Below are 16,922 nucleotides of genomic sequence, written 5' to 3'. Positions count from 1 at the left end.
GGGGAGTCTCTGAATTCTCCACTTCCTTCAAAGAAACAAGGTTTCAAGACCGTCCTGCCTAAGCGCGGAAAAAATAGAAGGAAGCTGGAGAATTCAGATATTCCTTCTAACTCTAATGTTGACATTATTTCATCTCCTATCGAACTGAGCAATCAGTTCGATTTGATTAACGACGAATTTGAGAAAATCGAATCTATCTCTAGCCCAGGTGATTCGATTCATGCGAAGAAACAAAGGATTCCGCCAATTGTGGTATCTGTTGCCGAGTTTTCTGGCTTTCGGAATGAAATCTTGAGTAACCTTCAGGGGATCAAGGTTTCATTTCAGATTGCTAGGAAGGGTGACTGCCGCGTTTTGCCGGGATCCTTTGACGATCGCAAACGTCTTCTTCAGTATTTAACTGAGAAGCGCCATAAATTCTTCACATACGACGACAAAACTGAGCGATTGTTCAAAGTCGTCTTGAAAGGTCTCCCCAGTGATGATAAATCACTGGATGAGATTAAAATTGAAATTTCTCAATTACTTGGATTTTCACCAGTCCAAGTAATTAAGATGAAAAAGAAATCCCACTCTGGTACTTCCCAGAGGGCATTTCTCAAGAATTTTATTTAGTTCATTTTAACAAAAGTGAACTAAATAATATGAAAAAGTTTGGAAAAGGCCTGTATTATGTCCCATGTCCGTGTTACATGGGAACATTTCCGCAGGCCTGGGGAAATTTCCAAAACCCCACTCAGTGCCGTAAGTGCCAAAAGTGGGGTCACGGAACCAAACATTGTCACATGGATGCTAAATGCATGATTTGTGGTGAAACCTCTCACGCCAAGGACGCATGTCCTGTGAGAGAGAAGATTCCAATAAATTTAAGTGCGCAAATTGTGGGGCAATCATAAATCCAATTTCTGGGAATGCCCTTCACGCAAAAAGTTTTGAATTCCCGTGCAAAATTGATGACGGGAAATTCCAATCGGATCCCAGATTCGACGGGTAGAAATTTTTCAAACGCTCAAATTTCGAAACCGGTTACCGGTCGAGCAATTCATACCCACCACAATTCACAAACAAATTTTGCCGCTCGTCAACGGGTAGCAAGCACTTCAGTAAATTCCAATTTTTCCAATGTACCTACGTATGCAAACATCGCTGCTGGTAGACAAAATTTCTCTTCTCAAAATGAGGTTTATACACAGAAAGAAAAATCATTAATCAAATTAAAAAAATCGTTGGTTAAAATAAAAAGTTTCGTTGGTTCTTTTTCGTAGAGAGTTGCGTGTGTTCAAAGCAAAAGTACCCAAACTTTTAATACACCAATGGTTCAAAAGTTGCTTGCCGCTCTAAAAATAAAAGTTTATACTTTCAAAATAAAATTGTAGCACTGTCAAATAAAAATGGTCACATTATGGAAAATATAGTGCAATTTTTTTTTTAATTCCAGAAAAGCTTACTTCACTTTTATCCCTCATTCTTGTTTTTTCCCTTCAAAATCATAATATAATCAGAGTATACAGTTTCAGCATGTTTATTTCATTATTTATTAGTTATCTGTGTTAAAATTGATCAGAGTTAGAACACATTAGATCCTTTATCGGATTTCCAAACAAAAGGACCAGAGCCTCGGCCAGAGCATCCGAACAGCTGCTAACCGACTTAAAATGATTCAGCTCTTTGGGGTGCGCTTCGTGCAGATATTTGGTCATTGCGCCACGGATTTCTCTTCAGTCAGAAACGCCGAAATAAACAGATTATCTGTAAAAAAAATCTCGCATAGGTATTGATTCTACGGCATTGAATCATGGAAATTGGGCGCTTAGATAACTCCGATACCTTTAACGTTTAAGATTGAAGGAATTTAAATTGACTTACCTCGAAATGGCCTGATGTCCTTCTTTTTTCTTCGACTCAAGATTTCGTTAAAAGTACGCACTAAATATGTACTTTTTATACCCATATGACGTGGCTATACTTTGCTCCTAGCGATCGCTATACTGATTTCGTCGCTGTCATATATAGACACTGAGAGGAAAAAAGAGATGAGAAGTGATATTTTCCTTTTCTTGTTGCTAATCGTATGATATGCTTTAAAAGTTTAACAACTTTCAGGTTAATAGAAAGAACTTTTAATGTTACTTTGGGAATAGGATAAAAACAACTTTTAAATAGAAAAGTAATTTTTAATGAGAATAATTTTACTCTTATTTCTAGGAAAATGATGCACTTTTCAAATTAAAAGTGCATAATTTTCTATAAAACCATGTTTGTTCTTTGTGTGTACCCATGTCCCAACGGAAAATAACGGTCATGTTGCCGATTCAGGTAGCATGACTGCTTCCGATTTTGATTTTTTAACTTAACAATTGCATCACATGATTGATGCAATGTTCAAAGCAAATACTATTCCTGAAGCTGTTCAGGTTGGTATAAAGTACACACAAAAAATTGTTATCGGACTCCGTTTCAATGGATCCAAATAATTGTGTGAAAGTTCTAAATTGGAATGCCCGCTCTCTAAAGGGTAAGGAAGATGAATTATTTAACTTCCTTTCAGTTCATAATGTGCATATTGCCATTATAACTGAAACGTATTTAAAACCAGGACTCTCCATTAAAAGAGATCCAAACTATTTTATCTACAGAAATGATCGTCTTGACAGCGCCTGTGGTGGGGTCGCCATCGTCATTAATAGACGTATCAAACATAAATTATTTTCTTCGTTTGAAACCAAAGTTTTTGAAACCTTGGGAGTTTCTGTTGAAACAAATTTTGGTCAATTTTCCTTCATTGCAGCCTATTTGCCTTTTCAATGCAATGGGCAGCAAAAGAATTTTTTGAAAGCTGATCTTCAAATTCTGACTCGCAACAAATCAAAATTCTTCGTAATTGGTGACTTCAATGCCAAACACCGTTCATGGAATAATGCTCAAAGCAATTCCAATGGTAAAATTTTATTTGAAGATTGTTCTGCGGGATATTATACTATTCAATATCCCAATGGACCAACTTGTTTTTCTTCCAGTCGAAATCCTTCTACAATTGATTTAGTCTTAACGGATTCAAGTCAGCTGTGTGGCCAATTGGTAACTCATGCTGACTTTGACTCTGATCACCTTCCTGTGACATTTGAAATCTCACAAGAAGCCATTTATAATCCAATCAGTTCTTCTTTTAATTATCATAGAGCTGATTGGGATTTATATAAAACATATATCGATAGGAATTTTGATGTTAATATTCCTTTGGATACCAAAAGTGATATTGACAATGCGCTCGTATCTTTGACAAATTTAATTGTCGAAGCCAGAGGCATTGCAATTCCTAAATGTGAAATTAAATTCAACTCCATTATTATTGACGACGATCTTCAGCTTCTGATCCGTCTTAAAAATGTGAGGCGAAGGCAATACCAAAGAACTCGCGATCCCGCGTTGAAAGTTATTTGGCGAGATTTGCAAAATGAAATTAAGAAACGTTTCGCTATTCTGAGAAATACCAACTTTGAGAATAATGTCTCGAAGTTGGATCCCAGTTCGAAACCCTTTTGGAAATTAACGAAAATTCTTAAAAAACCTCAAAAGCCAATTCCAGCGCTTAAAGAGGGAAACAAAATTTTATTAACAAATGGCGAAAAGGCTCAAAAACTTGCTCAGCAGTTTGAGAGTGCCCATAATTTTAGTCTAGGTCTCACTAGTCCAATTGAGGATCAGGTTACACGGAGCTCCGAAGACATTCTCAATCAAGAGAATGTTTTTGACCCTTCGTCGGGAACTAATTTGGATGAAGTGAGATCTATTACTAGAAAATTTAAAAATATGAAAGCCCCGGGTGATGATGGTATTTTCTACATACTTATCAAAAAACTTCCTGAGAGCTCTTTATCCTTTTTGGTTAATTTATTTAACAAATGTTTTCAATTGGCATACTTCCCAGATAAATGGAAAAACGCCAAAGTTGTTCCAATTTTAAAGCCGGCCAAAAATCCAGCTGAGGCTTCTAGTTATCGCCCAATCAGTTTGCTTTCTTCAATAAGCAAACTGTTTGAAAAGATTATTTTAAATAGAATGATGGTTCATATTAACGACAATTCTATTTTTGCTGATGAGCAATTTGGTTTTCGCCATGGGCATTCAACCACTCATCAGTTATTAAGAGTTACGAACTTAATTCGGCTCAACAAATCTGAAGGATATTCGACTGGAGTTGCTCTTCTTGATATAGAGAAAGCATTTGACAGTGTTTGGCATGAAAGTTTGATTGTAAAATTGATGAATTTTAATTTTCCTCTGTACATCATTAAACTGATCCAAAATTATTTATCAGATCGCTCACTGCAGGTAAACTATCAGAATTCTAAATCTGATAGATTACCTGTTAGAGCTGGTGTTTCCCAAGGCAGCATACTGGGGCCCATATTGTATAACATTTTTACTTCTGACTTACCTGATTTACCACCAGGGTGTCAAAAATCTTTGTTTGCAGATGACACGGGCCTTTCAGCCAAAGGGCGAAGCCTTCGTGTCATTTGTAGTAGATTGCAAAAAGTTTGGATATTTTCTCCACTTACTTGCAAAATGGAAAATTTCCCCGAATGCTTTCAAAACTGCTTCCAAAACTCAGCTTATAATTTTCCCTCATAAGCCGAGAGCTTCTTATTTGAAACCTTCTAGCAGACATATTGTCACTATGAATGGGGTTCCAATTAATTGGTCTAGCGAAGCCAAATATTTAGAATTTCTGCTAGATCAAAATTATCTTTTAAAATTCATATTGAAGGCCTTCAAGCCAAATGTAAAAAATATATTAAGTGTCTATATCCACTCATAAACAGCAAATCAAAACTTTGTATTACGAACAAACTTTTGATTTACAAACAAATTTTAGACCTGCCATGTTGTATGCTGTGCCAATATGGACTAGTTGCTGCAATACCAGAAAGAAGGCACTTCAGAGGATTCAAAATAAAATTTTGAAAATGATTCTGAAGTTGCCTCCGTGGTATAGTACCAATGAACTTCATATAATTTCTAATATTGAGACATTGCAACAAATGTCCAACAAAATAATTTCCAATTTTAGACAAAAATCGTTGCAATCTTCTATTGCAACGATTAACTCCTTGTACTCTTAGTATAAATTAGGTTAAGTTTAGTTTAAGTAGAAAACATTGTAATTCCTACATGGTTTAATTCAACCAGAGGAAATATTCTAACTGCCAGAGGCAATTGAAATGTATTAATAATAACTAAAAGCGTAACATAGCAAATAAGGATGATAGTGTTAAGAAAACACGGAACACCTAGTCTAAGAGATAAATGCATGTATTAGATAATTAACAAATAAAAATAGTTAAAAAAAAAAAAAAAAAAATATTATTGTCACGGGGGTTTTTTATGACTGATTAATGATTATGCTCAAATTTGGCCTAAACATTCTTTGCATATCAAAGAATATTGTGGCTAAATTTCATAAAATTTGGTCGACAAAAACCCCCTTGACAATAATAGAACAAAACCTGCCAAAGCAGTCTTTTCCCCTAAATGGAATATAGTATTTCTTTTTGGTTTTTCATGAAAGTTAGGATATAACAAGACCAGTAACTATAAATTTTAACGGTTAGTAGTCTTGTTGTTATCTAATTTTTATGCATTGAGAAAAGTAAGCGATCAGTCGTGTAATGTTCTGTATACAGTTCTTTCCCGATTTTGGCAACATGACCTGATTTTTAAGTTGCCAAAATAGGGATGTTGCCAAAAACGGGAAAAAAATTTCATACAAAATTTCAATTTTTTTTGTTTGCTTGATTGAAGTTATATACTTAGAATATGTACTAAAAAGTATGTGGAGTATGTTTGAATAATGCACGTGCATTATAATAGACATTTTTGCGATATTATTCATAACTCCGAGACTGTAGTGCAAAACAGGATTGGAATAAACTCAAGAATGGTAATCAAACGATTAGAAGACTAATTTGCCAGTTTCAAAATAAAAAAAATGATAATAAATAATATTTGAAATTAACATTAGCGTCGGCCACGTCCTTGCAAAAAAGTGGTGATGAAAAACATATCCTTTCTGACGTTTCTAATCTATCTTAACGTTTCATATAAATTCAGGTTGTCGAGCAATCATGTTTGTTATTATCAAAATTCTCACAAATAGCAATCCAACGGTTACAAGATGGTTAAATACGCTACGTTCAAAATATATCGAACAGGTGGAGAACGATTTGCGAAGAATATAGCGATTGGCGAAATACAGTCGTGGACCGACCTGAATAGAGAGGACTTTTACATGCAGAGATCATGACAAAATGAAAAACAGTTTGCTGAAACTAAACTCAAATTTTCGAATGCATTGACATGGACATTGATGGAGGCATACTTGCTTGTGATCAGTGTGCTTAAGAGTAAAGTTCTATGCCCGATTTTTGGCGACATAGCAAGGTTTAATAGAACTGGCCCTCAACCAAGGAATATTTCAGGGTGATGAGCACAATGTTTACTTCTTTTGCGCCTTGCGCTGCGAGTGCCAGTGTGGCCAAGTGGAGGCCGAAAAACCATTTGTAGCACGCCACTTCTGTCCACAAGAAGTTCGTTCTGCTATTTGGTTTCGCCGACGACATAGATATTATGGCGCGTGACTTTGAGAAGATGGAAGAAGCTTACATCAAGCTGAAAAGGGAAGCAAAGCGGATCAGACTAGTCATCAACACATCGAAGATGAAGTACAAGATAGAACGAGGCGCTGAAAAGGCCAAAGTTGGCCATCCACCACGAGTTTGTATCGATGATAACAAAATCGGGGTGGTTGAAGAATTCGTTTATTTTGGGCTCACTGGTAAGGTATCGATAACGATATCAGCAGAGAAATTAAGAGACGCATAAAGCCAGGAAATCGTACGTATAGAATTTACAAAACGCTCCGATCGAATAGAGTTCGCCGCCGTCCCAAACTGATTCCCTACAAAATGCTTATTAGACCGGTAGTAAAATACACGAGATTTGGACGACATTCGTGCAAGACCAACGCGCACTCGGAGTTTTTGAAAGAAAATTACTGCGTACTATCTTTAGTGGGGTACAGATGCTTGATGGTATGTGGAGAAGGCGAATGAACGTTCACACCGCGAAAATAGGAAGACTGCAGTGGGTTTAGCACGTAGTCCGAATTTCGAACAATAACCCGATGAAAAATGGTTCTCGACAGCGATTCGTCAGGCACAAGGAGGCGAGGTGCGCAGCGAGCAAGATGGATCGATCAGGTGGACGACGATTAACGGACCCTCCGTAGACTTCGTGACTGGTGACTTACTTACTTACAGTCATGAACCGTGCTGAATGGAGACGACTGGTATGTACTGAACAGGCCACTCCGGCTTGTGGCTGAAATAATAATAATAAAACCACATGTGACGCACCACTCGCCTACCGAAGCAGTTAGAATTACACCTGCGGTCTCATGGGAGCTTTAAAGGAGGTATTCCACTACTGACAGTCCGCCATCACAAACAGAACACTCGAGAGCCTTACTGTTACATGCTACCAAACTGTTACCATTACTGTTTTACTGTTACCATACATGCAGGAATCAAAAGGCTCGTTATACAATTGTGACATCAGGAAACTGGAAAAGCCAACAGTGTTTTAAAATAAATCGCTAGACAGTGATGAGTAAAACGACTAGGTTGCTATAAGTTGCTATATCGGATGTGCTAATCATTATCTATTGATCCGTCCAGGGTTTGTTTGCTACTGGATCACACATGCAGTATCCAGTGCATTGTGTATATCAAGCGGGCTTCACTTAATTAGTGTTGTACTATGTACAACGGTGTGATTAAGCATGCCGACAAAAAAAATCGGGGTTAAAAATGCCAAAAAATATTACATTCTACGGTGGGCTGGTTATATTAGGGTAGTGTAAGGGGAGTAGAATAGGAACATAGAAAACGTGAATAAGAAGAACAGAAAAGTTCTACTAGAAATTGTTTGCAATGAGCAGTGACACAAGTGGCGGTTCATTATTTTAGGAAGTGCCCACTATGCGTACAGAGCCCACAATACGCATATAAACCTTAATGACATTCACTTTGGGTTTTGTTTATCCTATTTCATATTAATGAAATGATTTTAACCCAAAAAAGATATGAAAAAGTATTTTCGAGGTTGTTGCCAAAATCGGGAAGAAAATGTTGCCAAAAACGGGTGTTGCCAAAATCGGGGGTAGACAAAAACGGGTGTTGCCAAAATCGGGATGGGACTGTACTAGGATTGTAAAGGAACGCCGAAATAGGGCCAGCAAACATTTTTTAGTGAATCTACGGAATTGATGTTGAATCAATCTGGCATCGCTGGTCACATTGGAATGCTCGGAACGGTGAGCTCCACACACGTCAAATCAGAAACTAACCCGCAGGCAAGCTAGCGGCCATTACCGCTCGCGGAAAGCTGGATAAGACATCCTATTAAAATGATTCGATACCTGAAATCAACGAGCAGCCCTACGCCAACTGAGAGGCGATGTCCCTGGCCGTGAACAACATGTGCCATTGATACACTAACCAAAGATTTGATCCGTTTACGAAAAGTCACTCGAAGACAGTCCCAGCACAGACAAACAGACGTAACACTTCTCATTTCAACATCGTTCACGTGTTCAACGGTTGATTTGAAATCCATCTGTGCCACGCGATTGTGCCTAGAGAGGCGCGCTTTGATTAGTGTATATGCTGCTGAATGTTTTCTGTGTTGATGACGATGATGATGATGATTGATATAGATGTACACCCGGTTCTTTTTTTTACACGGGTAGGTTTTAGTTGATTAAGACCTTCAGCGTTGATGAAAATATGAGTTAACCCCATGAAAAAATTCACAAAGAATCAAAGAAAAATCAGGTGGTATTTAAAAAGCTGTGAAAAATCAGGCTAACCGGGAAATTAAAGAATACCAACCGTGTAAAAAAATATTGGGTGTATGTGTTAGGAGCAAACGTCAAATGAGAAATAATCATGGCCGACTGTGTTTCTCGCGATTCTGATAACAGATGGCAGCAGTGTTTTCTGAAAAGCTAATGACGATAATTTTTCGAACAGTTTGTATGAAGAGTTACGTCTGTTTGTCTGTGGTCCCAGCGTTCTGGGTTGCATGCTCTTAAGGAGCCCCATACACGCTACGACATGTTGTACAGTACACTCCAGCTGATCCGACAAATGTATGGCCGGACTATCGAGGTTTCTCTCGTTAATCCGACAGTCAAATCCATACAAATGAACCAAAACAAAATCACAGCACGAATTGGTAAACTGACAGCATAATGAATTTTAGTGGCGCCGGGAGTGGGTGGGACAAGTAGGACATGTTCTACACACGAATTTTCCTGGGTGGGACACTCAAAGCATTGTCCTACCCATGTTATAAAAAGGTGATTTCAAATTTAATCAGAGTATTTAAAATAATCATAGAGTTTTCTTAGATCCTGAACGAATAGACTATTGATAGGACTTTGAGCACTTTATAATCTCGAAAGCGTTCAAGATGTCTAAAGCAAGGATATTTTCGACCATCTTGTAATTTGGGTTCAATGATTTAGTAGTTTATCAACATTTTGGAATTCATCTGTAATGATTTATTGGCAATCTACTGAATGATCGTACCTTGATTACTAAATGATCAGAAATATCCTTGCTCTAAAAGTTTTACAGAGGTAAAAAAAGTTGTTGAAATCAGCAAATGGGATTAATTAAAATTTTGGAAAGTATTGATAGATGGAGTGCGTTTAAATGAATTATTGGAAACCCAAGGAAAAAGGTTTTCTACAAACCTGAAAAGATTTATTGAAATCTGAGGAACCACAAACATTATAAAGTCCACTTGAAATCTGGCCCGTAAGAAATTTTGAGCTCTCAAAAGATTCTTTGACAATCATACGATTTTTTCAAAGTTTGCTTTGGATCACTAGATCCATAACCAATAATAAGCAATAATTGATTGAAACCATTGAAGAATCATATATATTTCTGTGATCCATGAACCTTGTAAAAATGTTCGATAACTGAGAATTCAAATATGTATGTCATGCTTCTTCTTAGTTATCCTTAAGCAATCTTGGAAAAGCAACATTTTTCCAGAGAATCGTAGAAAACTTCTCAAATTATTAACTTTTTCGCTTTTTGTGGCAGTATACACGGGTAAAAATTCGTTCCCAGAAATGAGAAAATAATTCATGATTCCATGAATCCGTCGTGTTTTCATGCCATGAAAATACACCATGAATATAAATCATGATTTCATGATTTATTTTCGCGTAACGCAACCAATGCGTTACAATTTGGTTGATAAGATCGACAAAATAAAAAAAAAGTTCAACAGGGGATTTGAACTCGAGTACACTGAGCGAGAGTCCGGCGTGCTACCTCTTCGCCGTTCTTACTTCTTGGGAATGGAGTGTTCGAAGTATAACCGGTTATGCATACTGTCGACTGATGAGGATTGCCTGGTACCATGAATAATGTTCCTGAAATCATGAATTATAATCATGGTTTCATGAACTGACCTGATTCATGATTTCATGATTTTTTATTCATGCCTGTGGGTATGCATTTGTTTCCGTGTAGATAGAATGTGCGACGCTGTAGCCCACCAGGTATCCAGGTAGGTTAGTATAATGTGCATCAATTCCGGGAACAAGCTTGGTGATCTAGTGGCTACTGCTTCTGCCTATAAGCAGGAGGTCGTGGGTTCAATCGCATGCGAGTCCTTTTCATATGCTGTGTTTCTTAGTTCTTTCTGTGTTTCACGTTCTACCGAAACTATTTCTTCTGCTATACCTTCCACACTAACAGCTCCAAAACCTTCCGTGGCACCTATTAGAGGTCGTAGAGTTCTCTGTAGTAAGAGATGCAGCTTTCGGTGGTCACGGGATGAAGTGTAGTATCTCATGCCATACCCTAGGCTTGTAACACACACGATTTTTTGCGAATCGCTTAAGACCAATGCTAATACCACAACTATTGCTCAAACTGGCATTTCCTATTTGTCCTACCCACGACTCGCAACGTGGATGCGCCTCTGATGAATTTCAATTGGTGCTTTTCCGAAAATCCGAAAAATTCCGAATTAGCGAGATCCGGACTAATGAGTCGTCGGATTAGTGAGGTCCGGATAAGCAGGGAGATATTGTACAACTTTGACTCCGCCCCCAAGAAATTTGGTTCGGTCGGAGTAAAGTCGAAGCGTCTGTGGGCAAGTTGTACGACTATTGGACAGTATAATATAACGTTTTGTTTAAGCTACTGTCCCCTTTGATCAACCGTCGGTCATCATTGTCCCTGAAGAATAAGCAAACTGTCTGCAAGCAAATCATTCTCCGTGTGATCGAATACGGCATGGCGGAGAGCTGCGCCAAAACTCATCATTTGAAATGTCAACGAGTTCTAAACATATTTCTGCGGGTGAACATGAGCACCCCTCCCAGAACACGAACATTTAAGTCCGGGATGAAAATACTTCAAGAATACTTTAGTGAGTGTAAATAGAGGTTTAGGGTTCGTTGCTTGGCATCCGACCAACTAGTGATCTGGGAGCTATTAAGTCCCACCACAGGTTATCCAATTTCGTAGTGTATATATCAGCTATAGGTTATCAAAATATTAGTTTTAAGTTAAATTTTAAAGCGAACAAATGGTTAAGAAGGCTGTGCTGAAAAATAGTGTTTGCAATTGTTAGTGTAGGGGAAGGTGGGTAGACTTGATCCCCGGGGAGACTTGATCACCCCCTGTTTTAACGAAAACTAAAGTAGTTTTGTTCTAGCGTATTTTTTAGTATAGATCCTCTAGGCAAATGACCTTTATGTGGTGAGTTATTTTTTGGATTGACAGCCTTATTAATTCTGCAGAGCGGTTTGTATGTTTTGACCTTCCTAAAGATTTTTTTATTGGCCACGTAAATATTGAATAACTTTTCATAACAATGACCAAATGCTTTCGTTTTTTCACAGCAACAAGCCATAAATACGCTTATTTAAATACGCTCAAATTTTAAAATTGCATGTGCTGTCGAATTCAATAACAAAAATCGTTCAAGTATACGCACAGCATATCGATAATTCCGCGTATTTTGAAAGGAAAATATTTAAAAAATCTGAGGGCACCTTTCTAATTTTATTAAAGCAAGTTCTTGGAGAGGGATCAATTTCCCCCAAATATTTTCAAAGTCGATTTTTGACAGCACTCCAAAAAATCGATTGTGTATCAATAAAAACAATAATTTAAGGATTGTCATACGTCAGTAAAGTTAAATACTATATTTCTTAGAGAGTCTGTGTGGAAATCGCGTATGTTTATTTATTTTTGGTTGTGATACATCGGAAATCAGAAAAGGGGATCAAGTCTACCCAGTCTCCCCTAGTGATATATAACAAGTTGATAAATAAAATATTCAATACGAATAAATAATATTATGCATTTTGAAATGCACTATTATATTAGAAATTGTGTTTAAAAAATAATCGAATCTTTATCGAAGAACGCCTATTGCTATTTTGTTCTAACAGTCTTTTGACGAATCGTCAGAGGAACGAAAGCGAATGATTCAAAACCGAACGATTTATACGTTGTCCATTCATCACTAATGTGACATGTTGTTCATACGGGTACGCACCATTTAAGCTATTTAAACACGGTGGTGAGGCACTGGCTAGAGCGCTGCACTGGGTCATTACCAAGATTTGGGAGGAGGAAGTTTTGCCGCAGGAGTGGATGGAAGGTGTCGTGTGTCCCATTCACAAAAAAGGCGATAAGCTGGATTGTAGCAACTACCACGCAATCACATTGCTGAACGCCGCCTACAAGGTACTCTCCCAAAATTTATGCCGTCGACTAGCACCAATTGCAAGGGAGTTCGTGGGGCAGTACCAGGCGGGTTTTATGGGCGAACGCTCCACCACGGACCAAGTGTTCGCCATTCGCCAAGTACTGCAGAAATGCCGCGAATACAACGTGCCCACACATCATCTATTCATCGAGTTCAAAGCCGCATATGATACAATCGATCGGGACCAGCTATGGCAGCTAATGCACGAAAACGGATTTCCGGATAAACTGACACGGTTGATCAAAGCGACGATGGATCGGGTGATGTGCGTAGTTCGAGTTTCAGGGGCATTCTCGAGTCCCTTCGAAACCCGCAGAGGGTTACGGCAAGGTGATGGTCTTTCGTGTCTGCTATTCAACATCGCTTTGGAAGGGGTAATACGAAGAGCAGGGATTAACACGGATGGTACAATTTTCAATAAGACCGTCCAGCTATTTGACTTCGCCGACGACATAGATATTATGGCACGTAACATTGAGAAGATGGAGGAAGCCTACATCAGAATGAAGAGGGAAGCCAAGCGGATCGGACTAGACATCAACACGTTGAAGACGAAGTACATGATAGGAAGAGGTTCAAGAGAAGACAATGTAAGCCACCCACCGCGAGTTGGCATCGGTGGTGACGAAATCGAGGTGGTAGAAGAATTTGTGTACTTGGGCTCACTGGTGACTGCCGAAAATGATACCAGCAGATAAATTCGGAGACGCATAGTGGCTGGAAATCGTACATACTTTGGATCGAATAGAGTATATAGAGTAATATCGCCGCCGTACCAAACTGACAATCTACAAAACGCTCATTACACCGGTAGTTGTCTACGGACACGAGACCTGGACAAGGCTCGTGGAGGACCAACGCGCACTCGGAGTTTTCGAAAGAAAATTGCTGCGTACTATAGATAGTAGAATCTATCGATAGTAGAATCTATAGATGAGCGAAAGCATGGCTGAGTCGATTTGTTTGCCCGTGCACACGCACATATGACGTCACAGCCCTTAACGTTTTCATTGAAATCGTGACGTCATGCTCGTTTGGAGACACGTTTGACAGTTCGTTCGACAGTGCGTACCATTACAGTGACTATAATAACAGTGTCGTCAAGTGTCAGAATTGGAACAGAATCGTCTGTCAGTTCCATACAAATGCGCGTTCCAAACGAGCAGGAGACCTGTCAAACGTGGCACATGACGTTACTCTTCTTATAGGACTCTACGTACCATCTATGGTTGGGTGCAGATGGCGGACGGTACGTGGAGGACGCGAATGAACCACGAGTTGCATCAGCTGTTGGGAGAAGCATCCATCGTTCACACCGCGAAAATCGGACGACTGCGGTGGGTCGGACACGTAGCAAGAATGTCGGACAATAACCCGGTGGAAATGGTTCTCGACAACGATCCGACGGGCACAAGAAGGCTAGGTGCGCAGCGGGCAAGGTGGATCGATCAGGTGGAAGATGACTTGCGGACCCTCCGTAGACTGCGTGGTTGGCGACGTGTAGCCATGGACCGAGCCGAATGGAGAAGACTCTTATATACCGCACAGGCCACTTCGGCCTTAGTCTGAATAAATAATAATAATAACGCATCGTTTGATTTCGATACTCCAAAGTGTGCCGAACAAATTCCTAAGGATGATCCTTAATGGAACGTACACACCAGTCAAGCAGTTTGACGAACATTGACTCCGCCCCCAAGAAAACGCTTTGGTTGCTGTTTTGTTTGAACGTGTGTGAAGTTGTTCGAACAGCCATTTGACAATTGGCGGCTCGGTTGGAAAAAAAATAAAACGGTTTGATTTTGGTTTGAGTTGTCGGGGGTGGAGTCAAGGTTCGCCGAACATGTTTGAGCATTTGTAGTGAAGTTGCACAAACCCCCATATATTTTTTAATGGTTGGTGCTCAAGTTGGCACTTCGGTTGTTCGTGTGTGATATTGTTGGTCGAATAAATTGATTGTTCGTGCCGCTGTTGGTGAAACTTTATGGATGTTTGAATAAACGAGAGGTGGAGTAAATGTGTAATGACCGTGTGTACGTTCCATAACACCCCTCCTCTCAGGAGGACGCCAACTTCTGAGGTCCACCGTCTGACCGGTATTAAAACACTACAAGAACGCTTTGGTTAGTGTAGAGATCGGTTTAGGGTTCGTCGCTTATATTCGGACCAAGCTTCAATTAGGGCGCTTGTTCCAATTTAGGTTATCAAATTATTATTGTAAATATTTGTGTAAATAGTTAGGTTATCAAATTTTAAAAATTAACCAATGCTTCTTCAAGGCTACCTTGAAAAATTAGATAAACTTGTATAAATTAAAATTAAAACAATTAAAAATGCTATACAAATAATGTGTACGACAAAAAAATGGAAAATAAATGAATTTATAACTAAAATTTGATTTCGATTTTTCGGCGGATGTGAACAGACTCGCGTCGGAGCGGCAGGATAGACACAGAGCTGGAGGTGAAACATCGGCAGTCGCTGGAACAGCCCTGGACTGGAGGCGACACATCGGCAGCAGCTGGAGAAGCCCTGGCCCGTGGGATGGAGGCAACACATCGACATCGGCAGCAACTGGAGCTCTGCCATGTACATCGTTAAGGAGGCGTGCGTTGGAGTGGAATAGCAGACGGCTTGGCCTTGCGGTTGGCTTTGCAGCGAGGTTTGTGAGGTTCTCCTCGCTGCAACCAACAGATTGGTGCCTCTGCTATTATCAGGACGATGACAGTCAGGTTTTATGCAGTAGTAGTAGTAAAATTCTTCTTTATTTAAAACATTTTTGGTTCTACAATTAATTTTAACATGTACAGTGATCGGCCGGTTGGCCCTCCAACTTCAATTTCAAATATTGTTATTATTATAATTATAATGTTTGACTTAATTTTTTAAATATAATGTATCATGACGGCCTTCAGCAGGCACTAGTGTGTTTTTTAAAATTTGATAACCTAACTACTATGTACACTAATATTTACAATAAAAATTTGATAACCTAGATTGGAACTAGCGCCCTAAGCGCTTGTTGGTCCGAGTGCAAGCAACGGACCCTAAACTTTTCTTTACACTCACCAAAGCGTTCATGTAAGGTTTTTATTCCGGCCAGACGGTGGACCTCGGATGTTCTTGTCCTGGGAGGGGTGTTGAGGATCATCCTCAGGAATTTGTTTTGGACCCGTTGAAGTTTGAGGTGGTGGGTTTTAGCGCAGCTCTCCCAGACCGGCATGCCGTAATCGATCACAGGGAGGATGATTTGCTTGTAGACAGCAAGCTTATTTTCAGGGACAATGACGACCGGCGGTTGATCAAAGGGTACAGTAGTTTCAACAAGACATTACACTTTGTCACCGTTTTGTCAACCTGCTGCCTGAAAATAAGCTTGCTGTCGAGGGTCAAGCCAAGGTAGTCGGCCTCATTGGCCCATTCCACAGTCGTGCCATTGAGGATGATTTTACAGTCCCCAGGCGGAACAAGTTTAGGGGATTTGGAGTGGGGGAAAATGATGACCTGGGTCTTCGCCGCGTTGATACAGATCTTCCAGCTGGTGAGATACTCTGTCAGGGCATCCAGGCCTCGTTGGAGTTTTGCCACTAGCGCTCTGATCACTCTACCGTTGTAGACGATGGATGTGTCATCTGCGAACAGAGACAGAATGCCGCCTTCTGGAGGTTCTGGCATGTCGGAGGTGAACAGATTGAAAAGCAGGGGCACGAGGATACTGCCCTGGGGGACGCCTGCGACGATGTTGTGCGCATTAGAACTCGCTCCGCTGATTGAGACCCGGAATGTCCTTGCCGACAGGTAATTGTTGATGATTTTCACCAGGTAGCTGGGAAGATTGTAGCGTTGTAGTTTGTACACCAGGCCATCATGCCATACATTGTCAAATGCCTTCTCGACATCGAGTAAGGCCATGGCGGATGTTTTCGGGACAAACATGTTCCGTCTGAGGACGTTGGTAACTCGGGTCAGTTGGTGTACAGTTGACCGATCGCGTCGGAAACCAAACTGTTCCTCGAGCAAGATGTTGAGATTTTCGGCAGACTCAAGTA

General features: G+C 39.7%; 1 protein-coding gene and 1 long non-coding RNA gene across 3 annotated transcripts in view; one reads left to right on the top strand and one right to left on the bottom strand.

The window, feature by feature from the left end:
- LOC134204317 (serine/threonine-protein kinase Nek5-like) overlaps positions 1-16,922 on the top strand; it is a 40,744-nt gene that overhangs the window by 18,428 nt on the left and 5,394 nt on the right. The gene's annotated exons all lie outside the window — the stretch shown is intronic.
- LOC134204289 (uncharacterized) lies at positions 1,507-1,896 on the bottom strand. Its single transcript, XR_009977820.1, has 2 exons — positions 1,867-1,896; positions 1,507-1,749 (listed from the first exon to the last, which is right to left on the bottom strand). It is a non-coding gene; the product is annotated as an uncharacterized LOC134204289 (long non-coding RNA).

Source organism: Armigeres subalbatus, unplaced genomic scaffold, assembly GCF_024139115.2.
Source record: "Armigeres subalbatus isolate Guangzhou_Male unplaced genomic scaffold, GZ_Asu_2 Contig515, whole genome shotgun sequence".
Lineage (NCBI taxonomy): Eukaryota > Metazoa > Arthropoda > Insecta > Diptera > Culicidae > Armigeres > Armigeres subalbatus.
The sequence above is the reverse complement of the archived record's forward strand: the minus strand, read 5'-3'. Positions and strand labels throughout refer to the sequence as shown.